The 12,970-nt window shown below is 41.9% G+C and overlaps 1 protein-coding gene across 4 annotated transcripts in view; it reads left to right on the top strand.

Annotated features, from left to right (window-relative positions):
- The window catches only part of CHRM3 (cholinergic receptor muscarinic 3), a 227,665-nt gene that overhangs the window by 120,252 nt on the left and 94,443 nt on the right, over positions 1-12,970 (top strand). The window lies entirely within an intron of this gene.

Here is a 12,970-nt window from a genome sequence, read left to right on the forward strand (position 1 = left end):
TTCTCCCGCCGCCCAGCTTCGGATGGCTTTCCTGAAGACTTGGGGTGGGAGGAGGGTTTTCCTTCCCACCGCCAACATTCAGAATGCTGTTCTGAATGTTGGCGGTGGGGAGGAAAAACCCTCCTCCCACGCAAGCCCCGGGAACAGAGGGAAAGCGCTGCGCGCCTTCCCCTCTGTTCCCGTACCTGTCCTGAAGGCTTGCGGTGGGGAGAAAAGCCCTTCTCCGCACCGCCAGCCTGGCAAGCGGTTTCCCTAGGAACGCATTAATTGATTTTCAATGCATTCCTATGGGAAACCATGTTTCGCAAGACGAAAAACTCGCAAGAAGAAAAAACTTGCGGAACGAATTAATTTCGTCTTGCGAGGCACCACTGTATTAGTAAAGTTTAGGTAAAGAAAACATCCGGTAGTAACCTTGAAGTAAATATGTTTAAGAAATCAAACTACTTGTATGAAAATTAATATTTACTGTATGCATATTGTTAACTTAATATTATGTACAACTATTTTAAAAAACGTACTGTTATTACTTTACAACATTTGTGTGCTGCCCCTTAACATACATTTCTTTGGGTAGCTGACAATAAATATGTAAAAAAAGTTTTAAAAACAAAATAAAACATAAAACCATAACAGCCCTGAAGTTAAAGCACAGCTTTTAACAAAATACAGTATGTTTCATTTCTTGCTCATGGTTCATCATGTATGGTGCACCAATTTGCCAGCGCATCAGCTCTCATTGCATTGGATAACAGATAAGTAGAATTGTTTTGACATTCCAGGCTCCTTACACTCTCTCTGAAATGCCTGAAATTTTAAGAGTCATCCTCGAGTACCATGTGCTATTTTGTAAATCTTTCAAAGCATAGATTGATACAAATGAAGTTTATTTAAATAGAAATATCTGGCTTTTGCACATAACACAGCTAGAAGTCATTTTTTTCTTGGAAGTATGTGAACAGTTTATATCAACTTATTTAAGAATACGTTTCATACATTTTTGTTTGAAAAAGGTTTGCCTAAAGGGACAGCAGCTATCATTTAAATTTAGTCTAAATGCAGAACAGTGAAGATTGAAGATTAAAAATATTATTCTAAAATGCAGTATGTTTATTTCCAGCTCATCAACTTAACCTAGTATATTTGTATTACAGGATTCTTCAAAATTCTACATGATTAAAATACTGTAGTGTTCAATTTCTCCTTCTCCTCCAAAGGATGTCCAGACAGAATGGAAATCTGTATTAATATATTTAATTATATTTTAACTTTTATTGCTAATCTTAATATTACACACACACACACACACACACACACACACCTTCTGGATTTAGAAATTTTAATAGGTTATAGTTGTACATAAAATAAGTTCAGTGTCAATACAAAATCATCCAATGTAGAATGTTTATGATACTGCTGTTAAGAAGTCACTTTAAATTGTAGATTCATTTCATGTGTAATACAAAAAGTAATGTCTCTGAAATTCATATTTGTAAGTTGAAGTATGAGTTTTGTTAGCCTGCAACACACACCTTAAAATTTATTTGAAAAGTGAACAACCTCTGAAGTCGCTCACCCCCCCCCCATGTCATTCTTTTCTCTGTTGTTCTGATTGTGGTAGAAAGAAAGAAGAGAGGGAGGTCTCCCACTCCCTCTAGGATGGTTGTCAGACAGACTTCCGGGTTGGCGCCATCGCCGAATGGCGGACTCCCTCCGAGCTCCGGAGGGAGCCTGCTCGGCAGGGGCTGGGTCCTACCGCACCGGCGATGCGGGGACCCTTAAAAACCACGGCCACGGAGGCCGTGGACATGGAGACTCGGCTGGCACCGCTAGCGCCCTCCCGACTCGTGAAGGAGCCTTTTTAAAGGCTACGGATCGGGTGCCGGGGAGAAGCGTGGTGCTTTGAGTCCTCTGCTATCCCTGCCGAGCGAAGCCGCATGCCATTTGGCGGAGAGCGCTGACTTCTTCTATTGAAAATTCGGACTTCTTAACAACAACCCGTGAGTAATTTGGAAACCGGGTTCAAAAGGAGGAAAAAAAAAAAATTTTTTTTCGGATTGGACACGAGTGGGGGGGGGATCCAAAAAGGAAGTCAGTCCCCCTCCCTACTGTAAACCTTCCAAAACAAGGATGGTGGAAACCAAGGTCCAAAAAGATTTGTATTGCTGATAAAAACTAAGAATTCCACGATGGGGAACTACAAGAACTGTGCTGGAGGAAGAATTGAGGGAGAAGGGAAACGTGACCCCCCCCCCTGGGAACCGGGGTGATTGAAGAGAGAGCCTGGTGAAAAGAGTCGGAGATTTTGACAGCTGTCAAAGTAGCTGTCAAAGTCGGAAAGCAGAGAGGATCTTATTATGAGAACTTTGCTGGTTAAATTTGTTACAATTTGCTATAACCCGTTAAAACTTGGATACAAAATGGCGAAAACATGGATAACAATCGGACTTTTGGACTAGAGAAAACAAAGTTATAACAATCCCCCTAGAGGAGTTTCGGGACATTACAAAGATGGTCGTAAGTGGAAAAATACCATTGGAATTTTACAGGACTGGTTATCTTCTGGGAAAGCTGCAAAACGGAAATAATATTTTGTCTACAGGGTGTTCAGCTAAAGGAGACAATAGAATTTTCTATTGAAGAAAGGAAGGGACTGAACGCAAGTTTTTGTTCCTGAATAACAATAATCCCTGCAGAGTTACTAAACTTCTGAATTAGAACGTTTCAGCAGCGGAACAAGAGGAAATTGGACTACAACTTGGAAAGAACAATGGGGGGAGTTTTATTAAAGATTTGAAGTTAAATGTCTTAAAAAATAATTATAAAAAGAAAAAGCCAGCAAGGAGTTGGGGGAAATAGGTGATTTATGGACTTTAAGAATTCCAGGCAGATAACATGGTTTGGTGGTCAGGGGGAAATTAAACCGGGGACAGGGGGGGGAGAACTAAAATCCAAAGGCTTGTCAACTTTTTTTTTTTTCTGAACTGGCTCTTTTTCACCTATTATACTTTTTATTTCTTATTTCTTATATTTCTATTGTGTGGGGTGTCCTTATTTTTTTTAAAAAAAGGGAAATTGTGGAATGAAAATGGGGTGGGCCCTGGGGAGAGAACTTTTGTTTTTTATTAAGGGTATTGATGAGGAGTGTATAAATTTTAAATTTGAATAATGGTTTAAACAAATTAAGTTTTAATTAGAACTGAGAGCTTGTGGAGCCAACAATATGAAAGGGGAATATGGTAGGGGTGGGGGAAGGGGGGAGTCCCGGAAAGTGGATCTATGAAAATAAGGCTTTGAATGTATTTTAATCTTTACTTTCTGTATCTTTGAAAATCTTAATAAATATCATTTAAAAAAAAAAAATAGGATGGTTGTCAGACAGGTTCCCAGGAAATGGGGTTACTTCAGCCCAGAAGCTTGACAGGCATCAGAGAGAGAGAGAGAGAGAGAAGAGAGAGAGAGAGAGAGAGAGAGAGAGAGAGAGAGTAGGGGAACAAGTGACCTTCTTGCCTCCCTGGCTACTAATGTTGCTAACACCAGAACAGCAATTCAGATAAGGGGTGGAGGGAGGGTGTTCGAACAAAAGAAGAAAAAGAGGAGCAGGGATTTGGAGGATGACATGACAGGGTTGCATCAATGGAACCTTCCTTTCTGCCTCGCTCTTTCACATTATTTAGCAGAGGGGAAGGATGGCAAGTAGAGACTTTCCATCAGTGTTCAGATACTGCAGTGAAAGAGGGAATTCGAGCATTACCCATTACCCATTCAGAAGTTGACCTGGTCACTAATATTAAAATAAAGAAGGAAATTTATTTTGTGGGAATTTCTGCTTTAAAAGGAAGTGGCAAGGGCCAGTGGCAGAGCGTATGGCCGCGCTGCCCAGGATGGGAGCGTTCCCGGGGGGGGGGATAGCCACTTGGGTGCACAGAGTGGCACGTGCCCTGCAGCCAGGGGCAGAGCGAGCTGCCGATGGAGGACATTCGGTGCGCCACCCACCCATGACTCCCAAGCCTCCCCCAGCTGTCAAAACAAAGGGGGGAGGGGGGAATACCGCCAGCAAAGCAGCACAGCTCTCCCCTTCCCTCAACGGCTCGGTGTATGCTTGGGAGTCACGGGCAGGCGGTGTGCCAAATGTCACCCCCTTCAACGAAGAGACTCGGGGCAGTTCACCCCCACCGCACCCCCCTTCCTCCTCCCCTGGCAAGGGCAACCTTTCAACTTTAATAATGGCTGTGTTGGTCTGCCAGTAGTGCTTTCTCTTCCAATCTCTCTCTCTCTCTCTCTCTCTCTCTCTCACACACACACACACACACACACAGAGCTTTCTGCAATTTCTTGCTTGTTTCAACTTGTGATATATTTTCCTGTATAGTATTTGTTTCCAAATCACTTGGTGGATCTAATATTTCCAGTAGCTTATATTCCAGCAATAAACACATTTTGCTATCCCATAAGTACGGAAAGTGTTTAGTCAATCTTATTTCTGTATTTTGAAACCATAATTAGTTTTACCCTAGAGGTCCTCTGAGAGAACAAAACTATGGTTTTTGAAGCTCTTCTTGTTAATAGTGAGGAAATTATTTTCATGGAACACACTCAATGCTTCTGACCTGTGTTTTGACCCTCATCAGATGCAGCATTTTAATACAGACAGCAAAGGATTTTTTATTTATTTTATTTTTTTAGAACTGACACCAAAGGAAGAAAATAAATGATTCAAGCCATGACATGTAAAAGTCACATTTTTCCATTTGTTTCATTTATCTTGTTTCTCCATCACATTATTAGCAAAACCACCAATATACTTGGGGCTATTTTTTCTATAATATAGCGGAAATAAGGAAAGGAGTAATACAAGCTATAGGGTTCCTATTTCTTCATTGGATGCAGATATAAGGTAGAATAATACTGTTATACTATACCACACAAACTTTCCACAAAAGATTAGAAAGCAAAAGTTAACATAATTTGGAAAAAACTACTTCAGCTGATCAACTTTTTTTTGGCATGTTGTCAGATGTTGATAGTAGAATTATGGGTGTTAGCTGGTCATTTGAATTCGTGGGTATTTTTAAAGGAACATATTGAAGTGTTTCTGTGTCTTTAGATGATAGAAAGCACAGTGATGGGTATCTAAATCATGGCCATTTCTTCTATGAAATTGGGGGGGGGGTCCCTAGTTTATCCAGGGTGTGGATTACTGTGGGTTTATTTTGCAGAATGACAATAAAATAGCAGATCCCTGCTAAAAAACCCTCCTACATGGATGAAAGGACTGTAGCCAATCCTCAGACTATGATCCTTTCTAGCAGGCTTTAGAAAGATGGCCTGTCTTGGCAACCTCCTAACTTGTAAAAGTCACTTACCAGCACATTGTTAAAGACTAATCTTGCATTCAGCTAAATGGTGCCTGTCTATGACAGTACAAAATCACAAGAGATAGTAACAGATGCTCCATAGGCCAGGCCTTGCCACTCTGTTTCGCGTGGCTATACCAGGTTTGAGAAGGATCAGTTGCTGCTAGTCACAATGGCTATACACTCCCTCAAGACTCACAGCCAGTATGCTTCTGAATAACAGTTGCTGGGGATCACAGGTGGAAAGTAGACCCTCCAAGTGTCCCTGTTTTCCATGAACATCCCTGATTTAAAGAAGCCATCCTTGTTTCTGATTTGATCCCCAGAATCTCCTGCTTTTCCCTAGGATGTCCCTATTTTCACTGGAGAAATGTTGGAGGGTATGGAGTTAGCCGAACCCTGAGCCATTTGAAGGCAATCCTGTATAGGGAAGGTTTTTTTAATGTTTAATGTTTTATTATATGTGTTGGAAGCTGCCCGGGTGCTGGGGCAACCCCAATAAGATGTGTGGGGTATAAATAGTAAAATTATCATTATGGAATGGGACGTCCCTATTTTCATCGGAGAAATGTTGGAGGGTATGGGAGAGGGTGTTGCTGTGCTTGGATTCTGCTCACAGGCAACTGGTTTGCCACTGTGAGAACAGGATGTTGGACCAGATGCTTCTTTCTTCTGATCCAGCAGCGCTCTTATTGGGTTCTGAATACTTGTTTAAATCTTTCAGTTGTGTCTTGATTTGAAGAATGGAGACACATGTTGTATTTTGGGGATTCTCAGGAAGCAGCAGGTCATATTTTCTGTTCTTGTGGTAGATAAGAATAGCAGTCAGCTGTCATATAGCCGTCATAATGGAAAAGAACTTATGACTCAAGACTCCAGGGCCAGATGAACTGCATCCAAGAGTATTAAAAGAACTGGCAGATGTGATCTCAGAACCACTGGCAGTCATCTTTGAGAATTCCTGGAGAGCAGGCCAAGTCCCGGCAGACTGGAGGAGGGCAAATGTTGTCCCTATTTTCAAAAAGGGGAAAAGAGAGGACCCAAATAATTACCGCCCAGTCAGTCTGACATCAATACCAGGGAAGATTCTGGAGCAGATCATTAAGCAAACAGTCTGTGAGCACCTAGAAAGGAATGCTGTGATCACCAATAGTCAGCATGGATTTCTGAAAAATAAGTCATGTCGGACTAACCTGATCTCGTTTTTTGACAGAATTACAAGCCTGGTAGATGAAGGGAACGCAGTGGATGTAGCCTACCTTGATTTCAGCAAGGCATTTGACAAGGTGCCCCATGATATTCTTGTAAAGAAGCTGGTAAAATGCGGTCTTGTCTATGCTACCACTCAGTGGATTTGTAACTGGCTGACTGACCGAACCCAAAGGGTGCTCATCAATGGTTCCTCTTCATCCTGGAGAAGAGTGACTAGTGGGGTGCCACAGGGTTCTGTTTTGGGCCCGGTCCTATTCAACATCTTTATCAGCGACTTGGATGATGGACTCAAGGGCATCCTGATCAAATTTGCAGATGACACCAAACTGGGAGGGGTGGCTAACACCCCAGAGGACAGGATCACACTTCAAAACGACCTTGACAGATTAGAGAACTGGGCCAAAACAAACAAGATGAATTTTAACAGGGAGAAATGTAAAGTATTGCACTTGGGCAAAAAAAATGAGAGGCACAAATACAAGATGGGTGACAGCTGGCTTGAGAGCAGTACATGTGAAAAGGATCTAGGAGTCTTGGTTGACCACAAACTTGACATGAGCCAACAGTGTGACGCGGCAGCTAAAAAAGCCAATGCAATTCTGGGCTGCATCAATAGGAGTATAGCATCTAGATCAAGGGAAGTAATAGTGCCACTGTATTCTGCTCTGGTCAGACCTCACCTGGAGTACTGTGTCCAGTTCTGGGCACCACAGTTCAAGAAGGACACTGACAAACTGGAACGTGTCCAGAGGAGGGCAACCAAAATGGTCAAAGGCCTGGAAACGATGCCTTATGAGGAACGGCTAAGGGAGCTGGGCATGTTTAGCCTGGAGAAGAGGAGGTTAAGGGGTGATATGATAGCCATGTTCAAATATATAAAAGGATGTCACATAGAGGAAGGAGATAGGTTGTTTTCCGCTGCTCCAGAGAAGTGGACACGGAGCAATGGATCCAAACTACAAGAAAGAAGATTCCACCTAAACATTAGGAAGAACTTCCTGACAGTAAGAGCTGTTCGGCAGTGGAATTTGCTGCCAAGGAGTGTGGTGAAGTCTCCTTCTTTGGAGGTCTTTAAGCAGAGGCTTGACAACCATATGTGAGGAGTGCTCTGATGGTGTTCCTGCTTGGCAGGAGGTTGGCCTCGATGGCCCTTGTGGTCTCTTCCAACTCTATGATTCTATGACTTGGACAGAGGGCCAGATTAATGGTAATGTTGAAGTAATTGGTCCTGGTTGAATTTCTTTAGGACTCCTTCCTGTGGATCTATATAACAATGGTGTCATACATTGTACATAAAAAAAGGAACTTGGGGATAGCGATGAGGAAGTATTGCTTGGAACCATTCATAAATATGTTCGCATACTATGAAAGCGTGCAAAATGTTACTAATCTGAAGGTATCTTTTCCTACTGAGCAAACCAGGTACCTGTATGTAACTTGCAACAAAGTTACAGGGAACCAGACAGAGGGCCTTCTTGGTAGTGGTGCCTGCCCTGTGGAATGCCCTCCCACCAGATGTCAAAGAGAACAATAACTACCAGACTTTTAGAAGACATCTGAAGGCAGCCCTGTTTACTGTATTTCAATATTTTGTTGGAAGCCCCAGATGGGTGGGGTATAAATAAATTGTTGTTGTTGTTGTTGTTAAAGCTGAAAATTGAAAAGTTTACAGGTGAGTCTTGTGCCTGAAACAATTTGTCATAAACAAAAGTGGAAGTTTGGGTTAGAAACCCTTTCAGTCCATCTGTTTTTCATCATCAAAGAACAGTGCAGAACAAACTATTCTTGACTATGCCATAATCTACTCAATGTCAGCAAGATCAAATGAAGGTTACAGTAGGATTGCTATACGTTTGGAAGTTCCATTTAGCATTTGAAGTGTTCAGCCCAACCCTTATCTTACGTTGCTGTTGTTACGTTACGTTACGTTTGGATTTGATATCCCGCTTTATCACTACCCTAAGGAGTCTCAAAGCGGCTAACATTCTCCTTTCCCTTCCTCCCCCACAACAAACACTCTGTGAGGTGAGTGGGGCTGAGAGACTTCAGAGAAGCGTGACTGGCCCAAGGTCACCCAGCAGCTGCATGTGGAGGAGCGGAGACTCGAACCCGGTTCCCCAGATTACGAGACTACCGCTCTTAACCACTACACCACACTGGCACGTTGTGTTTTATGTTATGTATGTCTTCTTACATTGCAAATTCTTTTGTGGTGCCTCATGGGACATGATTCATGTGAAATTGTTGTTGTTGTTGTTAAAGTCAAGAGACATCAGTATGTCATGAGGAGTCAACAAGACTTACCCAACTATGAATGTAATCAAAAGCCCTAATATAGCCCCCAAATAAAATCTAATAAAATACATATGTATTGGACATGACCTCAAGTTGTTAGAAATTTCACTTTTAGACTATATATGAGAATCTGCAATACTAAGCCACAGTGAGTTTAGTTTACCTCATCGTGATGAAAACATGCATTGGTATTTTCAGCTACTAAGTCTGTGCTTCCACAAAGTCTGGTACCAAAGACTTGCCGATTTACTTCTTAAAGCTATGAATTCTTATTTTTAAACCTCTAGTTATTGCTTTAAAGAATTTTTCATCTACTGACCATACTCTTACAAATGGATTTTCCAGGAGCTGAAGGATTGCTAGCAAGGTATTTCCTGAAGAATGCAAACTATTCCTGATGTGTTACTAGTTTATTTCTAATCAGTCCTTAAAACACTTGAGAGAAAAATGATTGTACAGCTTTCAGTTTCAACATCATCAAACATATGTATACAACTTCCAGCTTTTTGTTGAATTAAACTGGAGTGTGTTGAATTAAACTAGAATGTTAAATCTTCGGATTATTTATCAAATGTTTACAATTTTCACAGCATAGTCCTTTGTTGGTTAACAAGCGACTCATTTAGAATAACTAGCCTCCTGCAGCCAAAGATCTGGTTGGCTTCTTCTTCACAATATTTGGAATTCATCCTACTCAAGCTCCTCACTGCCTCTTAGAACTCCTTAATCTGAGGTCCCACAATTTCCATTATGTGTCTTTTGTTTGCGCTCCTCTAGTTGCATTTAGGGTGGGTAGGCAAGTAGAGTAGTGCATAGCCAGCACCTGGAAGCATGTTGGGTAGTGAGCACTTCACTAATCACCTGCTATTATTGGTCAACTTGGGAGGTTGCTGCATGGTTTTGTGCAACCAAGGCCTGGTAGGTGCCACCTTCTGAATGCTGGCACCTGCCAAGTAGCACATCATGGATTCCCTTTATGGGAAGATGGCTATTTGCTGTGTTATTTTTATAGAAAAAGAGGTGCTGGAACTTGTTCTCTTATAATGGCAATGGCGCCCACCTGAGAGGTGCCAGAACTGAGTTATGGCAAGTTCTAGCTGAAGAAAGCCCTGGCTGTTTGCCTCCTATCATGCCAGCTTGGGTGAAAGAGTTTATTTAGGGTGGAACTTATCTAATGCTGAATCTTGAGAATTACTTACTGATAAGGAAGTAAGAAAACCTGGCGGTGGGGGGTGGCTGCTTTTGGCACACATTCATTGACTGCGTGTTCTCATCTAATCTTTCTTGACTGCAGTGATGCAACATCAACTTACCTGTTTTCCTTTGAAAAGGTGAACAGGTTAGGCACAGATGTGCACATCTGTGTCACTGCAGAATGAACGATGTACCCTCTGGAGTGAGCACGCCCACCTGTTGATGGATCTGAGTCTGTGGCAAGTGGTAGTGATTTGAAGGCAACACTACATTTACTCACCCTGATCCCAGGAGCAGCACCGTTGCAGAAAGGTTAAACAGAGAACATTTTGGGGGATAAATAAGATCCCTTCTAGTTTCAACGTCTAAAGCCCTGCATGTCTTGAGAAGTCAATACCTAATGCTCCTTTCTGTATGTATCTATCTCCATTCCCTCAAGCTCAAATCCAAAGGGTGGCCACAAGAGAAAGTCCCCCCCCCCCCCAAGGACCCTAGCTGTGGAATGTTCTCTCTAGGGAAGCTTACCTGCCACACCACCCTTTTGGCACCAGACTTAAGTTTTTTCTGTTTTTTCAGGCCTTTTAAAATCTTGATTTTAGTAACTAGGATATGGCTGGTGGCTTTAAGTGCCTGTCTTAGATGGTCATTTCACTTCTTGTGCTCTTTATAATATTTTATTGTTCTGGTCTTTTGTATGATTTTGTACACTTGTTGAATTTTTAAAAAAGATTATTGTGGATTTTCATTTGTACCATCATCTTGCTGTTACGTTTTATTTTTCTGTCTTGATGCCTGGAGAAATTATTTTATGAGGAGTCTCAGAAGCACAGAAATAATAATTAATTTTCTCCCTCTTCAAATGGATTGATTCCCATAAATCACATTTTCACAAGTCTGTATTCCATCTGTCCATTTTCTTGATAGAATGAAAAGCAATAAACTGCAACAATCTGCAAGCTTCTTCAAATAAAGGTCTGGGTGACATCCTGAAATTAAAGCTCAGTGAAACTTTCTATTGCAGTGGAGCGTCAGTTGGTTTAAGCCTACATGCAGAGCAAAATCCAGGAAGAAAAATTTCTTCTGAAATTGGCATTATGTTATTTGTTGTACTTTTATTTATTATGCAGTTTTAATTAGGTATTTTTTCGGGATTGTAGTTTATTGATATTTTGCCAGCTGACCTGGGAAAGTATTTGTGAAAAGTGGTGTATTTATATTTAAATACATATTTCCCAGGATGATGATGATATATTGTCAGCACACATGATGCTTTACTGTTAAACATAAGCAAAAAAGATGCTGTTCAGAGGAAGGGTAGTGTGGGTGGAAGCAGAAGCCAGAAAATAGTGGAGATGTGAAAATGCAGTTGCACTTTGATTTCAGTTATGTGAAGTCTCAGTTCTGCTCTGAATGTGATATCGGGCTTATTGCCAAATGTGATGGGGCAAATCCAGCTATTTAAAATGTGACAGCTACTAGGAGCATGCAGCCAAAGTTGGACTAATTGGTATGAATCAGTATGCATAATCCAACCTCACTCTCATCCTTCTCCCTCCCTTTCTAGGGTAGTCTGTTGACAGTGCTACAATGTTAGTAAAAACCACAACATTGGGAACAATGGGAAAGTGACTATTAGGGTTGAGCAAAGAAATGTAACCGCAGTGACTTGTATACTATGGGTGGTGTTGGATAGAAATGGCTGGGCATATGGAAGTGAATAAGGAGCAAGTCATGGGGAAGACCCCTGCAGGGGCCAGCTCACATGGCAGATAAGGCATTGGGCTGGATTCTTAGGTGCCTCATTAAAGGGGTCCAGGAGTGGTGACTCTGTCCAGGAGCTCACACAGGGGCCAATGGGCCAAACCCCCTTGCAGAAATGGAGGCTGTGGTATCTGGTCCGTGTCAGGGGTGACTCCCCAGCACAGGGTCCACCCCACTGGGTTCCGATCAGCCAGCATTCAGGTGGCTTGATACATGCCCAATGCCTTGCCCAAACCTTCTGCACCTGCAATCAATAAATTATCCCCAATGCCAATCTCTTGTGTTCATTTCTATGGTTTACCCCACACTAGGCTGCAGGCATCATCACACACCCCTGACAGCAACTGGAACCAGAGTGAAGCCTGTGCATTGCAGGCAAGCAGGATTCGGTTAGAGAAGGGAAACAAGGAAATCTGGGGTTGTGAGATCAGGAGCCAAAGGCCATAGGTTTACCTTGAAGAATTGCGTAGAAGTGTGATTCTGCAAGGAGGAGAGAGGAAATAGAATTTTATATCCTGGAAGACGACATATCTGGCTAGAATCCTGAACAGAAGGACTTTACACTGCAACATTTTGTTGCAGACCCACCTTTAGATAGATAGAGTAATAGCCTGTCCATAAAAGAAAGTTCATCTAGCATTTTGCTCTTTGACACTCTACTCCTTCTTTCTGTTTCATAATAAAGTAACTCTTCCATGGAGAGTGTCTTGTGGGTGTTCTCCTTATTAGTCTCAGTGCCAAGGTGTCATATATCCTTTATCTCTTTCATAATAGTTAGACAGGGATCTTTGTACTTTCTTACTTTGTTTCTTTTTCCACTTAGGGGCAGGGAAGCTTCTCTGATCATTTCTGTTTCCTCTTGGTGCCAAATGGACTTCTGCTAGAGGAAAATTAGTAATACTTGCCTAATGTAGTTGATAAGAAAATCAGGGATTGATATTTGGCAGCTGAGTTTTAATTGCATTTATAAGTATACCCCAGAAGTGTTTTTCTGAGTTCAACACTGAACATTTAATTTCTAGAACTGTCACAGAACAAGGCCTACTTGACGGACTGACTGAATGGATAAGGAAACATTCTTTTTTCTCAGCCGGAACTCAGTTCCGGCACCTCTCAGATGGACGCCATTGCTATTATAAGAGAAAAGGGGA

The sequence above is a fragment of the Podarcis pityusensis genome, assembly GCF_964106645.2.
Source record: "Podarcis pityusensis genome assembly, chromosome: 3".
In the NCBI taxonomy this organism is placed as follows: domain Eukaryota; kingdom Metazoa; phylum Chordata; class Lepidosauria; order Squamata; family Lacertidae; genus Podarcis; species Podarcis pityusensis.